Below are 18,377 nucleotides of genomic sequence, written 5' to 3'. Positions count from 1 at the left end.
TTATTAATTTGTTATTAATATTAATATATATTAATAATAATGCTATTATTAATCTGTCTGTACTCTGGACAGGATATAAATAGCATTAGTTAGTGTATGAGGAGAAAATGTAGGAAAGCTCTGTAAGGGGAACATCTAGCTGAGTTCAGCACAATAGCTGTGCTTATGAGGAAGATGATGTCTGGGTTTTGTTACACAGAAACAGGCTGCCTATTTTTACGCCTTCACCACATCTGCATGTTGGATGCATGCAGTCTATTTATTGCAGTGGGGAGAGCCAAAGCTGAAATATTGACTGCGAAGAGGTAGGCTCAGAAAATGCCTTTCCTCCTCTGCATGTTTGGGTTTGGGGGGAGTAAGTTAATATAACTTTCAATACACTCCTCAATGGTCTAAATAACAAACCTGGAAGTGCAGCACACTGGTCAGGTCCTTTTTCTGAATTCTGATCAGTAGAGGAGGAAACTTGGTTTTTTTTTTCCCCTTTTTGCAATGTAGAGGAAGAAAATGGTGAGCTGTAGTCCCAGCTGCAGTACCACCTGACCTCTGGAGATGCATGACTTGTCACTGAGCTTCACTTTTTTCTAGTGTTGCATATCCTGCCTTGAATAAGCATTAAATTTACTGGGGTACAAAGAAGTGACTAAGGTACAGGCTTCTCCTTTCTTTCATCTGGATACTAAATGACTTGCAGTGCTATAAGCCTTAATCAAGTATGACACATTAAGGTTGTTGATTGGATTTCCCTAGAGCCAGTTCACACATACCTAGACAACTAGTTTTGTCTAGAGAAATTGCCTTAAAAGGTCAGTTTGTTGCATTTGCCAACCTTTTCTGAGTTCTGAGGCTCAGTAATGAGAAAATCCCTATTAAAGCTTCTACAGAGGGTAGCATTTATGAGGCCTGGGTTAAGCTTTATGACTGCAAAAGCTTACCTACTCTGAGACAGATTCAAAGCTGTATCCAACCTTGTTGGTCTTCAAAGGCACCCTCACATGCTCTGAAGAGTTGCTGAAGTCTGCTGCGGTGTGTAGTCATATGCCTGTTTGTCACATGCCATGCCAGACTAAACCTGCTGCATGTAGGGCTGGCTACAGTCATTGTCAGCTGAAGCCACAGTGTACAAGGGTCTTACGTCATGGTGCTGGGAGAAAGGTTACAATTTGGTTTGCAGGCAGGAATGCTTTTTCCTCCTGTTGCTTTCCAGGTGAGACTTTAATGGCTGATGCCACTCTGCCTCAGAGATGGGTTTCAAATGATCTCATCCTAGTGATTTTCCAAGGGTAGGTTGTAGTAAAATATATTTACTGCAGTGTTAATTTATATCCTGCATCTGAGACTGAAGAAAGTTTGATAAATTTCGGGCACTTTGGAAATACACTTCTTAAGACGTCTGCAGATCACCTACTTGGAGCTCTGGTGGTGTTTTTATTAAAAGTGATACAAGCTTTGAAATCTGGTGCTTTTCTGGTAGAAACTGCTTCCTTAAACAGACATTGAACGACGCATTCTGCTGGGTCACTGCTGGCAAGTCACCGAAAATGGGGCTCACAAAGATAAATTATCTGATAAAGAAAAATGGTTTATTTTATAGTGACTGCCACGCTTTGGATATGTTGCATGTATATATTTGATGAGTAGCTTCACTTCTGCACTTAATTCCTTCTCTCAGCGCACAAAGGGTCAGTGCTGTAACACTGTACCGTGCTTGTTCAGTGTTGTGACATCTTGCAGGTGCCTGCCATGCAATTCTCATGCATCATCTAATTTATTCTTTCATTCAGTTCTAAGCTGTTGCCATTTACTGTAGCAGAATATAGTTTTCAGACAGTGAGCATCTTTCAGTCATCACGTGTCTGAACATTCCTGGTTATAACATTGATGTTCTGGGCTGGCAAAGGGAGTGGTAGTTGCTCCTTTCCTATTCTTGAGGGAATCAGGAAAACACTTAACTTTCTGTATTCTTGAAACTATCTCAGCAAATAATTTTCCTCCTACAACTGGCAAGAAAGATGCATCTAGTTTTCTTGATGTTCTAAGGGAGAGAATGGCAAAAAGTGCTCCCACCTATGCTGTAGAGCAGACTTCAAAACAATGCTGTGTGAAGCACATTGATAACAGGTTTTAAGGAATTCCAGATCTTACAGAGATAAGTTGTTTTCTTTCCTTTTCCTTTCAGAGCCTGAAATCATCTTTGTATGAATGAAAAACAGTCAGGAAGGATGTAAACTTTATTTCTATTTCCTTCCGTCTTTCTACTTGAATTCACATCAGTTCCTTTCACCTTCCCCTAATGCTCCTCTTTTTCCTTCTCTTGCCAGAATCTATTTTATTCACCTAGCACAGGCAACAGTGCAGGAAGGAGTGAACCCTGGGCTCACCTTCAGTAAAACTAGGGGTCATCAGAGAACTTCTGGAGAAATTCCCCTCATCTCTGCCAGTAGTGTGCATAGAAGAGCGTGAACTGATGGGGGAACACACAGCTCAAGATATGCAGGTGGAAGGAAGTAAAGGAACAGAGCTGACTTGGAGAAAAACTAGTGAAGAAAAAGCCTTAGGAGCACATCCTGTCCTGTCTGCATGCGTGTCATGTTTGCACATGTGAACACATATGCATATGTCTGGATTTAAAGCTTCCTACTCATAGGCTGACATTCTTTTCTTTTAGTAGTTGTTATCCAGTCTAATAGATGTGGTTTTCTACATTTTAAATTAATAGCCACAGATTCACATACATGCATGTGAAATGAATGAGCATATATTTACTCGAGTACATGAAGGTGCTTACACCTGCCTTTTCTTTACAAGGAGTCTTTTGGGGATGTGGATTTTTGGGATTTACAGTCTCCTCTCAGCCCCTCACATTAATGTGATCCCCTGCAAGACTTCTGGGGGGGTGCTTCCAGCCCTGAGTCTGTAATGGCTGTTCTGATTACAGTGATATAATATTGCATGGTTTTGTACAAAAAACTGCAAGGAAGTGTTGCAGTTCCTTAGGATGATACCATAGGAGACTGGTATAGCTCATTAAATACATGGTAGCAGTAGTTTTAATTTATATTTGGAAACACATTTTCCACAGAAAAACCTAAATAACTTTGGAGACCCAAACCACAGTGGAATTCTAAAGTAATCCCCTAAAGTATTGTGGAGTTGCTATGGAAACATGCAGGTGCTCAGACCGATATTGTAAAATAAAAAGATCGTTTATAATTATCTGGAAAAAATGAATTATGCTTTTCCACGTAAGAACTACTGTATGTATTATCATAACTAAAGACAAAAACGAGGGCACAGTTGTACAATGCATATTTTTTACCATTCAGGATTTCTGCCCCACAACACTTTTCAGGTCTTCCTGCTTAAAAGGAGTAAATGTATTCCTGAAAAGCATAGTCTTAATAACCGTATGCTAGATCTGCGCTGCTTCTAGAGAGAACTGGAGTCTCCTGGGCACAGAGGTATTTCTCTTATTGTGACTTTAAACAAATTGAATTTATTGTTGATGGCAAGTATTTACAAAGGCCACATGTGTACGCTCACAGTCCAGATCCTGTGTGCAGGGCATCAGGGCAGCTCTTTCTGCAGACCCATCAGTATCTTCATCTAAGCGTGACATGCATTTCTAGGCGCATATTCCCCAGCTACGGTTTTCCCTTAACTTTGAGCCAGAGGTACCCAATTAGCAAAGTGGAGATGTTCTGCTCCTGTAATTTTTTTAAAACCTCGTATCTCCTACTGAGATTGTGAACAGCAACGCTAGCTAGAAGAATTTAAGATTTCCATTTGACTCATGGCCTTTAGCTTAAGTTTATTCTTTCTTCCCTGTTTTTTTTAAATTAGTTGCAGGTTTGGGGTGGGAACATTTGCAAAGGCTTAGGTTTGCATTTTCTACTGAGGGCTGTGAGGATGTTCCACAGTAGTGCTTGCTGTTCAGCGTTGAGGCTTTAGTCCCAGCTCTGCAGTCCTGTGTTCAGGAGGTTGTTGCTGAGACTTTTAACTCAAGAACAGCAACATGTGTTAAAATACTAGACAAGCTTTCTGGGAAACATAGAGTAATAATTGCTAAACACAGGGAAGACTTAGATCTGCAAAGGAATTTAGGCACTTTGCGCCCCTTGAGAATTAAGGGTCTTGTACTGGTGGCTTATTGCGGCTTCTTTCATTTCAGGCCTAATCATTAGTTATTCTAGTTTGCCTGGAAAATCTGCCCTCTGTGCGACTGTATTTCTGTATAACTTGTACTTCTATTCCAATTGTGTCTACAGGCCCCTTTCCTAGTCTGGCACACAGTACTGGGTGGTGAGCTATGCTGTACCCACAGTGGGATACAATCCTAGCCTGAAAAATAATTAAAAAAACCCACAACAAAATGGACTGAGAGTATGAAGGAAGAAAATATCCCCGTGACCTCAAGGTAAGCCAGCAGTACAGTTTAGGATGGAAACTGATTCTCTTTACAAGCCAGCATTACAATACACTGCCTATTAAGAGGACATGATGATCATCACATATGCATGTTACCTTACCCAATCTTATAAGGGGATACAATCTAAGTTTCTGTTTTTTAACTTCAGTCTACATACAACTAAATAGGAGTTGTAGACACGCTCCCCTCTTCCCAGGAAGACACACTGTGTACTCTGTGGGTGGTGCTTCTCCCACCTTCAGTACATGGGTGTGCTGGGTCCTAACTCTGAAATGTGATGACAGAACTTCAGCGCAGCTTCTTTATGCTCTGAAAACCTATTGTAACATGTCATTTTTCTGTAGGGGGTGGTTGTACTCTGCATCAAAAGGGGTTACCTTACTCATTTTATGCTTTTCTCACTCTAAGAGTAAATGTAATCTCCCTGGAGTCCTGTAAATTATTGATGTGAAAAAGTGCAGACTCAGGAGATGAAAAACTTTCTCTAGGTTTAGTGAATGAACTTGCATGTCAAGTCAGGAACTTTCCTTGTTGTCTGTCTGGTTTCTCTCTTCATAGTATCAGCTTTCTTGTCTGTACTGCACTGACAGAAACAGTTCAGCGAGGCTGCCTGTCTTCCTGTTCTCTGTCACTTATTCCCAAGTGGGATGGACACCATGTCTGGACAGAGGAAATCTCTCCCTTGGCATTTTCTCATAAAACTCTCTTTGCTTTTTTCCCCCTGTATAATTCAAGTCGATAGTATAGTTCACCTATTCCAGCATATCTTAGGAGATCTTTTTTATTACCAATTTTCCTCTTTGGGAAGAAATTACTAAAGTATACTACTTGCAAAACCTAAGTGTAAAATAGCAACAGAGAATATGGCACGCAGATATCACTACGGGGCAAACTCCATTAGCATCCTTTTAGTACTCAAACCTTTTCATTACATAATCTTCTGCTGATAAATCCATACATGGAGGTGAGTAACTAATACAAAACACTGTATGAAGGGGGCTATAAGCCATCTTCAAGCTTATAGCATACACATCATTTTAAGAAGTTAAACGGCACCTTATGAAGTTAGTTTAGCTGTTGTCTTCTGTCAAAGAGCAAGCCGTTTTCCGCTCGGACGTGACATTAGCAGCACTGTTTGTGGCAGGACGGGGTCAGGGTGAGAGCAAAGCTCAGGACCGCTAGAGACCACTCGCTTCGCCGCGGATTTTCGCCTTACGGTTCCCGTAAGCCACCGCCCCTGCCGGCCCCCGGCCTCCCCACTCGCGCAGGTGCCAGAAGCCCTGCCGGCCCGGCGGCGGCCGCCGCCAAGAGCCGCGGTGTGCTGCTGGTGGAAGGTGCCGGAGGAGCAGGGATGGGGTGCGGTAGCGTGGCCTCACGCGGGGATGCATCTCCGCGCCCGCGTGTCCTGAGCGCGGCAAGCCCGCCCGTGGGGGAAAGTTTAACCGGGAGGCGATCGGGCGGGGCCCTGCCCCGCCGGGACCACTCTCCCCGCCGGAGGGAGCCGCGTCCCCGGCGCCGTGCGGCCGCCTCGCTTCCCCGTCCTCCTCCGGGCCATGGCGGCGGGGGCGGGCCGGGGCGGGGCGGGGCGGCGCGCTGACAGGCAGCCCGGCCGGTCGGGGAGCCGCGGTAAACAGGAGCCGGGGGTGCCCCGGCCCCGCAGGAGCCTCCCAGCCCCCGGCCCGTCGGCGCTACGGCCCGCCGCCTCCCGGCCCCGGGCATGGGCAGCAGCAGCCGCCGCAGCCGGAGGAGGAGCCGCCGGCCCGGGCCCTGTGCGGGGCACCAAGGTAGGCTCGGCCGCCGCCCTGGCCGTGGGGAGCCGCCGCCGCCGCTTCCTCCGCGGGGCCCGAGCCGGGTCCGCCGCCCCTCCGGCGCGGGGAGGCCGGGGCCGCCGCGGGGAGCGAGGCCGGGCCGCGGGGGTGGCCCAGGGCGGGCCACAGTGCCGCTCGGCCGGCGCGGGGGCCGCCTGCCCCGGGGGCACTGCCCTGCGGCCGCCGCTCGTCCCGCCCCCGCGGGCACCACCTCACCCCTCCCGGTGCGGCGGCGGGACCGCCCGCCCGCAGGTGAGGCGCCTCCTGGAAGCCGCTCGGTGCCGACGGCGAGCAACAGGCAGCTGTGCGGGGGCGGCGTGGCCCGGCCCGCGGCTCCCCCCCGTGGGGCCGGCCGCCGTGGCGTGGCGTGGCGTGGCGGCCGGGGCAGGAGGGAGCGCGGCGCGGCCGCGGGGGTCGCCTCCGCCGCCCCGGGGGGCGAGGGCTGCGGCGGAGCCTCCCGTCGTTGGCCGGTGCGGAGGCTCCGCTCGGAGTCTTTGGGGCTGTTCCTCTGTGGGAGCTGAGGAAACGGCACCTAATTCACTGGTAAGAGGCTTTCCCAGCGCCGTCGTCTTTGTCTGCTCAGCCTCAGCTCGCCTGTGTGCGCCTTGGCGCTGGGAGCGTTGGTATTGCTTAGGAGAAACCGGGAGCGGATCAGCTGGGTGGGAAAGGCGCTGTGTTTGCACCAGGTCTCCGGTTTGGAGGAGGACCCGAATTTGCATTCAGTTAGCGATGCAGAACGGAGAAACACCGGAGGTAGAACTGTACGCAAGATGTGCTGGTCACAACGCGTTCGTAACGAATCGAATCGTGAAGTTTCACGGCAGGCTGAGAAATAGTCAGAATTCCTTCGTGCTTCCTGGAGCTAGTTGGCAGATAGAGTACTGCTCAAGTTGTTCAGAACTGTAACAGTTTTTAACTTTTCCTCTTTTTAGTACGCTGGAAGTGCAAGCAAAGCTAGAATTAAAACATGCTAATGCGAAATCAGTTTGTTTCAAAGTGCAGTGCAAGAGGGCACACAGCTCGGGCTCTGCAGTTGGCAAAGGAGTTGTATACTTCCGAGCATAGCAAATTTGTGAAATAACCCAGCAGCATAAACATAGAAGGGACAAGGTAGGTAGAGCTTGAGTGGAGGTGGAAAGAGATCTTGAAAGGAAGATGAGGGTGGAAGAGGAGAGCTGGTCTAACAGTAACACTTCAGCTGAAGCAGCAGCACTCTTTATGAACTTTTGCTGCTGAAATTAGTTCTGGAGTAGTGTCAGATGAGGCTGAGGTTGATCCAGGAATAGCCCTAGTCAAAAATTTTCAGAGGAAATAAGTTGTTTTTTGAAAAACGCTTATTTATCTAACTGAAAATGTTTTCTTTGAAACCTCTCAATGCTGATGAATTTCCACTGATGCAGAGTTCTGCTAAGTCTGCCTCTGGACCAGGATTGCTGGAAACATCGAGGGTCCTGGCTGAAAGGTATGCCCCAGCACCTAGGGTAATACCTGCTGAGGGGTGTTGGCAGCTTCTCAGCTGTCACCCAAACTGTTTGGTGCCAGACTCCCCTGAGCAACCCTGTAGCTGCTTGGAGAAAGTGAGACATTCCCCAGGATTTGATTCTGCTACAATTGCTGAAACTGATAGGACTACTGAAGTCTGAACAACTGCCCCTTTGCTGGGGACTTCGTGTGACTTTGGGTACGGTCTGATGTGAATGTAAAAAATTCATAATTCACTGAATATTTCTTGTTATTTTGTTGTTTTGGTTTTTTTAACTTGGCTTTCAGCTATCCCTAGTCAGCAGTTTTGCTTATAGAGGTTAACTAGTTGAAAAGAAGCAATTTTCTGGTTTGGGGTGTCACACTGGAAGAAAGGCTGCAGCCCTTTTCATGCCTTACTGTATGGATATATGGCGAGAACTGGCAGAGGTGTCCAGATGAGGCAGTTATGATTCCAGTGCTAGAAAATCCACCTGTTCCCTGGCTGCTTTTGCCCAGTCGTAAGTGCTGAGGATAGGTTAATTCAGCACGCCAGATGAACTTTCTATATTTTCAGGATGAGATTTTTTTAAAAAAACTTCTGTTATTTTAGGTCCAACCTTTTGGACAAGCAACTCGCCTGTGTTCAAGGGTGAAAGGACGCAACCTTCCCAGCTGCTGAGGCTGTCACGTGTACTTTGGGTAATGTACCAAAGTATCTTCTTCTGCCAGCCTGATTTCCGTATTGCTCTTCCAGACACTGGTATTAGTGGGGGAGGCACATCACTGCAGGAGTGTGGCAGCTCCCAGTAGTAATGCCACTCAGGGAAGGAGCGGTAGGTGGTTCCTACAAGTCCTGAATTGATTCTGCTGCCTAAGAAAAAGGAGTCTCCTGCTACGGGTCCTTCCTGCCATACACCTCAGAAGCAGTCAGCCCTAAAGTGACTGACTGATAGCCAGCTTCAGAAACAGTGAAGAATAGAGTGAGCGTGGCCATTTGCCAGGAAAAATGAAAACAGGAATGAAGTGTCCTCTTATTTTTATTTATTTATTTATTTTATGTTTTGTTTTGTTCTGGTCCTGCCCTTCCTCCCTCCCCCAAAAATATGAGGAAATTTTGATCCTGTAGAAGTGTCTAACTACTATTCTGTAAGAGGCTATAGCTGGGCTACTTTAAAAAATGAACAGGCTTTGAAGGAAGGAGCTTGCAGGAACCTTGGACATCATTGTGCCTGGACTGTGTCTGCATGTGGTAGACAAATAGTGGATACCAAAGCTGTAGAAGGCTACGAAGAATGGAAAACTTCAAGTCTGGGAAAAACTTCACTTCTAGGGCATTAAGGTATCGGAGAGGAAATCTTCCTGTGGAACAAGCTATGCAGTTACTGCCTGCTCCAGTTCTTTCTCTGGAGCATATAGTGCTAGCTGCTGCAGGAACTGAGTGAACCACGTAAACCACACATCTAATTCACTGTATTAATTTCCATAGTGAGTCAGAACTCATGCAGGGTTTACTGTGACTTCTGTTTCACTGACTTGTGCATTGGCTGCAAAGATCTGGTGGCAGCTTGCTTTGGCATAGCAGAGCCGGCATTAAACTTGCTGGGTAGGCTTTGTTCGTTGTGAAGTTTCACAGCTCCAGGTCCTTGAAACCTTCTTCACTAAGTTAGGGCCGGTTTTACTAGTTCTGTTGTCTGACTTTTACTGAAAACACCACTTGTCCGAAGAACTAATCATTTCAAAACAGGTTCTTTTTCACTGCTTCCCACAATATTTTTGTGGGTCTTTTATCAAGGTATCTAACCACATTCATGTGAAGCATTAAAAAACCAACAGATTACATAGTGTTTATTGGTTCTGGGGTAGGTAAATGGACAACAGCCCTTGGAAGCAGTCTTTTTGCAATTAAAGATGCACTTTAACAGCTGTGTTATTCTTAAATGTAACTCATCACCAGACAACCAGACAGTTCACAAACAGCAAGAGGTATCTCAACCATCAGCAGTTTCTAGTGCTTGCAATTTCTTTCCCCAGGGACCAGGGGGAAGGCTGTCCTCTATTATGTGCCCAGCTGGTTATCAGGTTTGGGCCATTTTAGATCAAAGATATATGTAAATGACTGTTGAACTTCTCTGTCTTTTAGAATAGGTGCCTCTCTGGAGTTCACCTTTGATACCTGCAGGCGAGTAGGGGAGCTTGGTAGCACATCTTGAATTTAACCAGAGACCAGGCAGAATGTCATGGTTGATTGAACTCGACTGAAAACAGGGTTGGAAATTTTGATGCCAGGTATATGTCTAATAGGTGGAAAATACTAAAAGATTCTAGAAATTCTGGCTGAGATTTTCCACAGTGGGATGAAATCAAGTCAACTAGTAGATGAGCACTTTATCCCTGGAGACTTATTTAAGGATCCCAGTTGTAAATCTTGCAGAATATGTGGCCAGAATCAATATAGAATATAAACATTATATATTTTGGGATAGGTAAATCCTATGTATCGGTTAGGTATGCCTTGATATTTGCCCCTTAAAGTTTCTGTGTGTCCTTCAAAAGGCATCAGGGAGGACATACATGTCACCAGTCCAATCTGCAGGTGAGACTGGTCATGAACAAGTGCACCAGAATTTCTCCTTGGGAAAACAGGCATTGGATTTAGGAATGTCATTTAACAGGTGACTGAAAACCACTAGGGGTGAGTTTGTCCACCAGTTCGGCCACGGCTTCAGTAAGATCATATGTTTACACACCATCAAGGATAAGAGGTTCACTACAAGGAATAAAAGTATTCCCAGCTGTTCTTCCCTGAGCAGGTAGCTTGACTCCTGTCATGTCCTGGACACAGGATGAGAAACATTTCTCCTTGAATCAAAGGGTCAGTTGGATGAGGCAGAAGGAAAGGAAAGAAAGATAGAAGGATCTAGGCTGACAAACCAAAAAAGAAGAAAGAAAAAAAGGAAAAAAAAAAAAAAGGGTGCAAGGTTACACACAAAGTTGCTAATTTTTAAAAAAAGCATACAAATCCTTGGTGCCTCCCTTCCTCTCAAATGTACTTTATTTTTAAAAAGGCTTTCAGTTCCTCTTTATTGTGTGTACTGAGCCTGCAAGGAAGAGTATCTGTAGAAAAAACCACACTTCTTAATACACAGATAGGCTTCCCCTGGGTCTGATCTGTTGATTCTAATGACCAGAATAATTTGTCACTCAGACTTATTTACTGCTGACAACTCTGTGCCATCGGTGCACCTTGAGGAGGGGGAACGTACTTCTGTTCTTGTCGCCAGAGTTGGGTTTTAATTTCTGCTTTCTTGTTACACAAGAATTTGCACGGGGACAGCAGTGGGGGCCCACGTATTGCTTGACTCCTAGCACTGAAGATTACTGACTTCTAGATGTGGCATTTGGGTGAATTTTGCCTGTAGAGGATCATTTGAGTAGTAGTAACTGAACAGGAAGCAACAGACGCGCTGTGTACAACCTGCCTTATAGCACCAGTTAAATATTGAGGAAGTGTCCGGTCACACCTTGCTACCATAAGTGCTTCTCTTGGCAGCGGGCCTGAATCTGGCCTTTACCTTCCTGGCAGAGGGAAGGTGATGGCATGGGGATTATCAGTGGGAACTCCTCCTCTCCCAATTATTGCAGGGCTTACAAAAGGGATGCCTTTGTTAAATTTCATTCATAATGACCTCTTAAGGCATCTCTTGGTGGAAGAGCCCCCTTTGAAACCCAAGGGGGCTGTAGCAAGACAAAGAGCCTTCTCTGCCTATTTATATTTGCTTTCACTGTCACTGGCTCCTCATGTCATCCAGGACAGAGGATTAATCTCTCTGATCCCTCTATTTCTAGTTGTAAAAGCGCAGTGTGCTATTGAGGGTGATTCACTACGAGGCCAATCTTTGTTATAATCTCTTGTAACTATGAACGCATCAGTCAGAAGAGGAAGTCTAATAGAAAAATGTGGCATATTTCTCTGTGTGTATATTTTTTTTTCTGTGTATATATATATTTATGGGAAGATGGATTGATTGAAATACAGGGAGTGATGCAATACAGGGTTCTGCCATGCTTTCATAACATGGGCCACATTAGAGCAAGAAATTCTTGCAAATGCCTCCTCTTGCCTTATCCGAGTGTGGTTTTTGTCCCCTTCTTGCCTGTTTCCCATGGCCTCCTTCAGCAAAGCACTCTTAAGAGACTTGCACTTAACAGCATGATGAACTCCGCTACAATAGATAGAAAGTGAAAGTTGGCAGTGGCTTTTCTGTTCTTAATAAGCCTGGTGAAATCTGACATACCAGACCAATGTGTAGAGCACTAGGTAATAGTTTACTGTAGGTGATGACAGAGAGGAAAATACACATGGGAGCAGCCTGGCTCTTCCTGAAGTTAACAGTAGGCTTTGGTTTTTCCTTCCTTTCTGTTAAATGAAGTGAGTTTCCCTTGTAGTTCTGCACCCAAAATGTTGTCCATTTAAATGTGATTATTGTCATCGTAGCTTTCAGGGTCATTTTCATCTAGAGCTTGCCTGCCAAATCTGAACTGGAAGTGCCAGCACTAGAAAGGACAGTTGTCAGTGTTTTTCTCTGGTACAATCTGTGACCATTTACATTGAAGCTGCTTCCATAAAACGTGTGCATCTGTGTGTGTATACTGCGTGCATACAATATATAAAAAGTGGACTGAAGACTTGCAGAGGAGCTGCTGCTCTTTGACATTGCAAATGATCTCTAGATGAGAGGGTTTTCTTGTACCAAATAGCATAAATGCATACTGAACTAAATGCTGTCTTCTTGCAAAGAGGAAAAAAAAAAATCTGCTTAGCTCTAAAAAGAAGAGGAAGTTAACTTGCAGCTAAAGGTTTGTTGTGAGAGACAGGAAATCTGAGTCTTGTTCCTGCTTCTGGCCTCTATTTTCTGGTTTAAGTTACTTCATCTATGCGTACCTTAGTTTCCTGCAACTCAATTGTCATCTGTATCATGTTTTTTGTAAGGTTCTTGGATTTTTTTAAAAAATATTTTTTTAGCATGCTTTCCAAGGGGAAGTGGGCTTATGCAATCACACTGCAAGTAACTTTTGAACCTGTTGGCTAAATGTCAAATATTTGCTGGAACTGTAGACGTCACAGGAAGAAGGGAATGTAAATTGCAATGTCACAACCTAGAGCTGCAGCCTCACCCTGCGCCGAAGCCTGCGGGGATAGCACTTTTTTAGACACAAGGTAGTTCACGTGGGTGAGTGGCCCTTATGAAGCCTGCAACCACAGGATATACCAAACTGTAGGATATCAGACCGTGCTAATCTTTCTGCCCATGGGATGGCCTTCTTCCATTGCAAGGCCTTCTGAGAGCCTAGGGGAAAAGGTTAAGTATTGTTACTAAATTAGAGCTGGCACGGTGCAGCAGACTCTTCACAAAATTAATGTTTGATAACGTAAGGGGGTGGGGGGAGGAGAGATTCCCTTGTAAAATTACAGGAATCTTGTCAGGCTGGCTTGATCTTGGGAGTTAACAAAAAGAAGTAGCACGTTTGATTAAAAGATGGAAGGGGATTTTAACTTTGCCCTTGGCATAACAAAGCAGAAGCCAATAAAAATGACATCAAATTTCAGCCTTCTAAATGCATCAGTGTTCTTATGCAGTGTGTTAACACTGTAGCCTTGAAATATCTCGTTGCTTTTGGGCATGAAAACTCTATATATTGCCTTTTAGCAGTTCCTTTGCATGAGACGTGTATTTTGTTTCTGTGATTCTCGTGACAGCGATGTTCAGCTATTTTGTACCCTTCGTCCTAGGGTCAAACCTGACAGGGGGGGATAACTTGCTGAGACCGCTAGAGTTAAGTCTTTCAAATGTTGCAGAAGTATTCACCAAGTTGCTTTCATCACAAAATTGCAAGGCTTGAAAGGTCTCCGTGTTGTTCTGTACAAGCTGCTACATGCTTTGGCAGGTGTGTGAGAGAGAGTCCTGCTCTGGTACACCTGCAGAGCTCTGCAGCTCCCAAGGCCTTTTAGAAATGAGATTCTTCTTATGTGCCTTCCTGGGAGTGTAGGAAAACTGTGCTGTGATGTTTTCCAGGCAAATCACTGAGAAGGTGGGTTTTGGAACTCTGTTGTGTTTTCCCAATGGCAAGAGGTTCGAAATTATTTTCTTTGACCTTTCCTGATCCATCTAATTACTTTCTTAAAATAAATGTGTGGCTTTGTTTCTAGCGAGGCAATGTGCAAGTGATAGACTAGAACTGCAGCTTCAAAGGTGTGTATTCAAAGCAGCAGGAGATGGCCCTGCCGGAGCCCTGTGCCTCATACCAGGGTTGTCTAAGTGCTCTTTGCTTTTTACCCCTGCTCCGTAAGGCTGCGTCTGAGATGCATGTAGTGAAGTGTGGAAGCATCTCCTCTACATACCTACATGCCAAATGCAGCGGGGTAAGTCCGATGCATGCTTTGTAGTCTTTCAGTGGTTTTCTTCTTCTGAGGATCAGTCTCCCATGGTCAGCATTTGGTGTTTTGGGGACCCTGAGGCACTTGTATCTGCACCAGGCCTAGGCTTTTATTCACTAGTGGTGTTGATATCAGCTTCTCTAACCACAAGGCAAGGATCCCAGCTCAGTTGCTGTTGAACACGTTTGATTCAAGATAAGATTTCTGACTCACTTTCCTTTGTTAGTGATACCCTGGCAAGAAGCAAGCATAGCATTGTGTGGTCCAGCTGCCTGAGAGCAAGGAAGCTGAGTCAGGATCAGTTCCTTATACAGAAAGGGAATTAGATACATCATGCATTTTATTCCTGGCTGTGATCTTCCATTGTGTCTGTTAGACATTTGTTATGGTTGTTTGCTTTCTCTGTGTACTTGAGCTCTACTTGTCAGCTGGGACACGTGTTCAGTCTGTCTTACCCATGTTTGAATGCCTACTGGGAGGTTTTTCAGTAGGTGTGTTCTCACTGTGCAGTGCTACAGGTGCTTTGCACAGGCTTGGTAGGGCTGTGCTGCCCTGCAGGCGTCCTGCTGGTTAGGCTGCTGGTTGGCTGCTTGCAGCTGCCTTCAGGTCCTCTATAGCTGCTGTATTTAGGCTCTCCGTTTTGTAAGACCTGCGTGGGTTTGGCTTAGCTTGTCTTTACTGGCCGTGCCTTGTGCAGGGGTTGTGGGAGGAAGCTGCAGGGGTGGTTCTGCTCCAGGGTGGATGCTCTGCTCAGGGAAGGTATGTTTGCCAGTTGCATTTTGGTGCTTTGGTATTATCTCCCTTTCCACATGACCCCACAAAGCATATACTCATCCCTTGTCACACAGTTTGCATTGCTGCCTCTGTGAATAAGGGAGGAGGAACTCGGAGAGCTGATGATCCAATCTCTGACTGGCCTCCTTTGAGCTGTATCCTGTGTGGCTCATGGACAGGTCTTCATGGTTGATGTAATCTAACTAATGCATATGAGAGACATCTGAGCCAGGAACAGGGAATTTAATAAGATGATGAAACTGTTGGGTTTCAAGTCTGAAAGTAATTCTTGTCAGCAGGGGATGGGAGTGGAAAGCAGCTTGACTGTACACAGCACATCCCACCGAGGCCACTTAGCATGGACATACTGCAGCACAGACCTGCTTTTCTGAGATGCTGTTTATCCTCAGTCTCCAGCAACCCCTGTGAATCAAGGAGAGTTGGCAAGTTTCTGAGCTGAGCCTTTCTTCCGTGGGCCTTTTCTTCTTCCTTTATCGGAATGTGCCAAAAAAAGAAGAAAATCACTGGCAGGCTAAGTCATGCTTTAACCTGGTGAGCAATACAACAGAGCAGTATGCTGTTGCTGGGCCTTCCACGACCCCTTCTGTAAAAGGTGGCACTCCAACATGACAGCTGTCAGAGGGATGGGTTACTTGAGCTTGTAAGTGTCTTCACCACTGGTGTGTGAAGGCAGCTGTGCCTTTCCAGACCTCTTCATCTCCCCTTGCCATTCCTTCTAGGCTTTGAGCGAGAAACCTGAAGATCTTAAGAAGTCTCTTCTCAGCTGTATGGTAGCTGCTTCCTCTTTCCTTTCTTCCCTGCAAAGATGACTGATAGGTTATGGCTTTTGAAGAGATACTAAATGTTGCATTGGAAGTTGGTGTGTAAAATGTAGTCTTAGAAAAAGCAGTGACTAATTTACAACTGACTGCAGCTCCAGCTCAATCAGACGATTGCTAAAAATAATCCACCTTCTAATTCCACAGTTGATCTCTAATTAGAAAAGTATTCTCATTCCTAACCTGCAGATAGGACAAGATCAGAGACTGAAGTGATATCTCTGTTTTGCCAGTCAGGAAAGTCTGGGCAGAAACAGTGTTTGGGAAGGGAATTTTGGGGGAAGACCAGGTGCTGTAAGGGTGATGGACTGACTTTGCACTGGATTCATGCTGAGACTTTGCCCCAGCTAGATGCTGTAGGGTGCAGTTTTGCCACCAGTGTCGTCTTTTCAGGCAGAGAAGATGCCCTTCTCGATGGGCATCTTCTTCCTAGAGAATTTTTTTTTTCTTTAAAAAAAACGCACCCACCCCAAAAAACCCAATCCATGACCACAGAAATGAATATTTATATGTGTGTTATGTTGTTGTTTCCTGCTTGAAGCTGTTGGGTGGCATTGGTTGAGCATTGTAAGATAGCTGCCTGGCTTTGCTACAGAAGCAGCGCAAGAAGGAAGAGGGAGCTTTTTCAGCTGATATATTTAACATTTCCTAAGATGGGGGTCTGAATACTTTTTAGCCTCTTTTTGGTTTCATTTCTAAGTTAGATGGTTACTGTCCTCTGTAATGGGGTAGTGAGAGATCAGCTGGCCTTGCTGAGCTGTGAAACTTCTGTTAACTCTGCAGGAAATGTAGCTGATGTGAGATTGTACCAAATTATTTATTTGACAGAGGACGGTAATGGGAGCTTTTGCCATCGCCAGGTAATACCATTCACTGAACAGGACACGTCCCTGTAAAACAAGAAGTGTAACTGCCTCCAGGACCAAGGCTTTATGCCTCATTCGGAGAGAGCACAGCTAACGGAGAAGGACTGTGTCAGGCACGAGGTTTCTTGTGACACAGAGGGGACGTGCCTGTTCCTAAGCACAGTGCTGCTTCCTCTAGCACCCAGAGCCTGAAGGGAATGATTGGGTCCTCCAAGGAGAAAGCAGACGTGTTTTGGTCACTTGTGGATTCCTGTCACTTCAAAAATAGCAGAATTCATATCCTTCGTCTTTAAATACTTTATGACCGTCTTGATGCTGCTGTACAGCCCATGTGCGGGAGCCTGTGCCAAAGATGGGACTGTCTCTGGAGTGGAACATGCCAACTGTTTTAAGTGAGCAGAAAACTGAGGAGATTTTGTCTTGATTTTCTAACATCTGTTGCATTTGGAATAGGGAGTAGTTTTCTTTTTTCAATTAAAAACATAAATCTTGCATTTGCCATTTAGAAATGGTTAATAAAGAAATATGTCCTTATCTCTCCATTAGCCTAATTCAGCAGACATCCAAATTATTTGTCTGTAGTAATTTTTTTATCTACTCTTTCAAAGACCCCTGAATATTACTGTAATTGTAACGAGAGAAGAAAACCATGTGGTCAGCAGGTATGGGTCCTGGAAAACAGGAAGGGAGTAGGGTGGGGTCGGGTGGGTTTATCTCACTGTAGCTCTGAATGCAGTCGATGCGAAATTCAGCCTTCAAAATTGAACCTGTTGATGTGGCCTCAACAGGTTCAATGCTCCCCTCTTTCCAACAATACATTTTCCTCCAGGACTGATAAGATTTTTAGCTTTAAAAAAAAAAGTTTTTCTTCTTGCCTTCAGTTTCAACAGATACTTGATAGAAACTGCTGTTCCCTCCAGGTTTTGTCTTCATGAATGTTTCAGATTTTACAATAGTGCTCGTGCACCAGAATTGCATGGGCCTTATTTAGCACACTTGGCTCATCTCTCTGGCTCCTGTCTAAACTAACTTAAAGCAAAGAGCATCTGTTAAGGGAGAAGACAGAAAAGCCACTTCTAAATGTGATTGGGTTGAAAAATGTGACATGTCAATTGGTATCAGTGATGTGGCCATGATCCTGAGTTTTATTTTAAGCCTTTCCCTGTTTGGACAGCTTCCCATATCAACTTCTTTTGCTTGCCCTGTGGATATCCAACAGCATCCCAGAATCCATTCTGCCGTATTGCCCCAGCTATCACCAGGTTCCTTCTCAACCATCTTTTGTCTGACAGCACATAACTCTCTAATGGCCTGGGCTTCTCCTCACCCTTACTAGACATATGAAGATCGCTTGAAGCATCTGTTGGAGGAAAGACTAGAAGTCATTTAAGCAGTAGGGCAACAGAGCACTGCAAGTCAACCCCTTCTCCATCAGCAAGAAACAGACCTGTGCAATTCTCAGGGTTTCTCATGAATAGGCAAAATTTTTCTGTACCTGGATACTTCACTGTGCCTTAGCAGCCTTCTGCAGCTGGCTGCGGTTGACTGGCAATGAGCAGCTAGTGGATGACAGACGGACTTCAGAAATGCTGCTTTAGTTCTGGTGATAGAAAGCTGTGATGGATTTGATTAAAGAGGATTGCATACAGATCTTGCAAGTGCATAGGAATGGATTGGTGAAGTTTTGTGCTGTTTCTCTAAACTTCTCATAAAATCTCTAAACGTCTAAATATTTGTAGAAATGAAGGGACTAATACCGGA

The 18,377-nt window shown here is 45.2% G+C and overlaps 1 protein-coding gene across 5 annotated transcripts in view; it reads left to right on the top strand.

Annotated features, from left to right (window-relative positions):
* The first annotated feature begins 6,075 nt into the window (after positions 1-6,075).
* MARCHF8 (membrane associated ring-CH-type finger 8) overlaps positions 6,076-18,377 on the top strand; it is a 100,786-nt gene continuing 88,484 nt past the window's right edge. For 2 of the 5 annotated variants that reach the window (XM_072870793.1, XM_072870797.1), the window contains exon 1: positions 6,076-6,213. The gene's annotated coding sequence lies outside the window, so the exon portion shown is untranslated. Of the gene's footprint in view, positions 6,214-6,434; positions 6,781-7,637; positions 7,700-8,311; positions 8,401-18,377 lie in introns of those variants that run through there. The other 3 variants (XM_072870794.1, XM_072870795.1, XM_072870796.1) reach the window with 3 other exon arrangements.

Source organism: Ciconia boyciana, chromosome 8 (assembly GCF_034638445.1).
Source record: "Ciconia boyciana chromosome 8, ASM3463844v1, whole genome shotgun sequence".
Taxonomy (NCBI): Eukaryota; Metazoa; Chordata; class Aves; order Ciconiiformes; family Ciconiidae; genus Ciconia; species Ciconia boyciana.
This window is presented reverse-complemented; position numbering and strand designations above follow the sequence as displayed.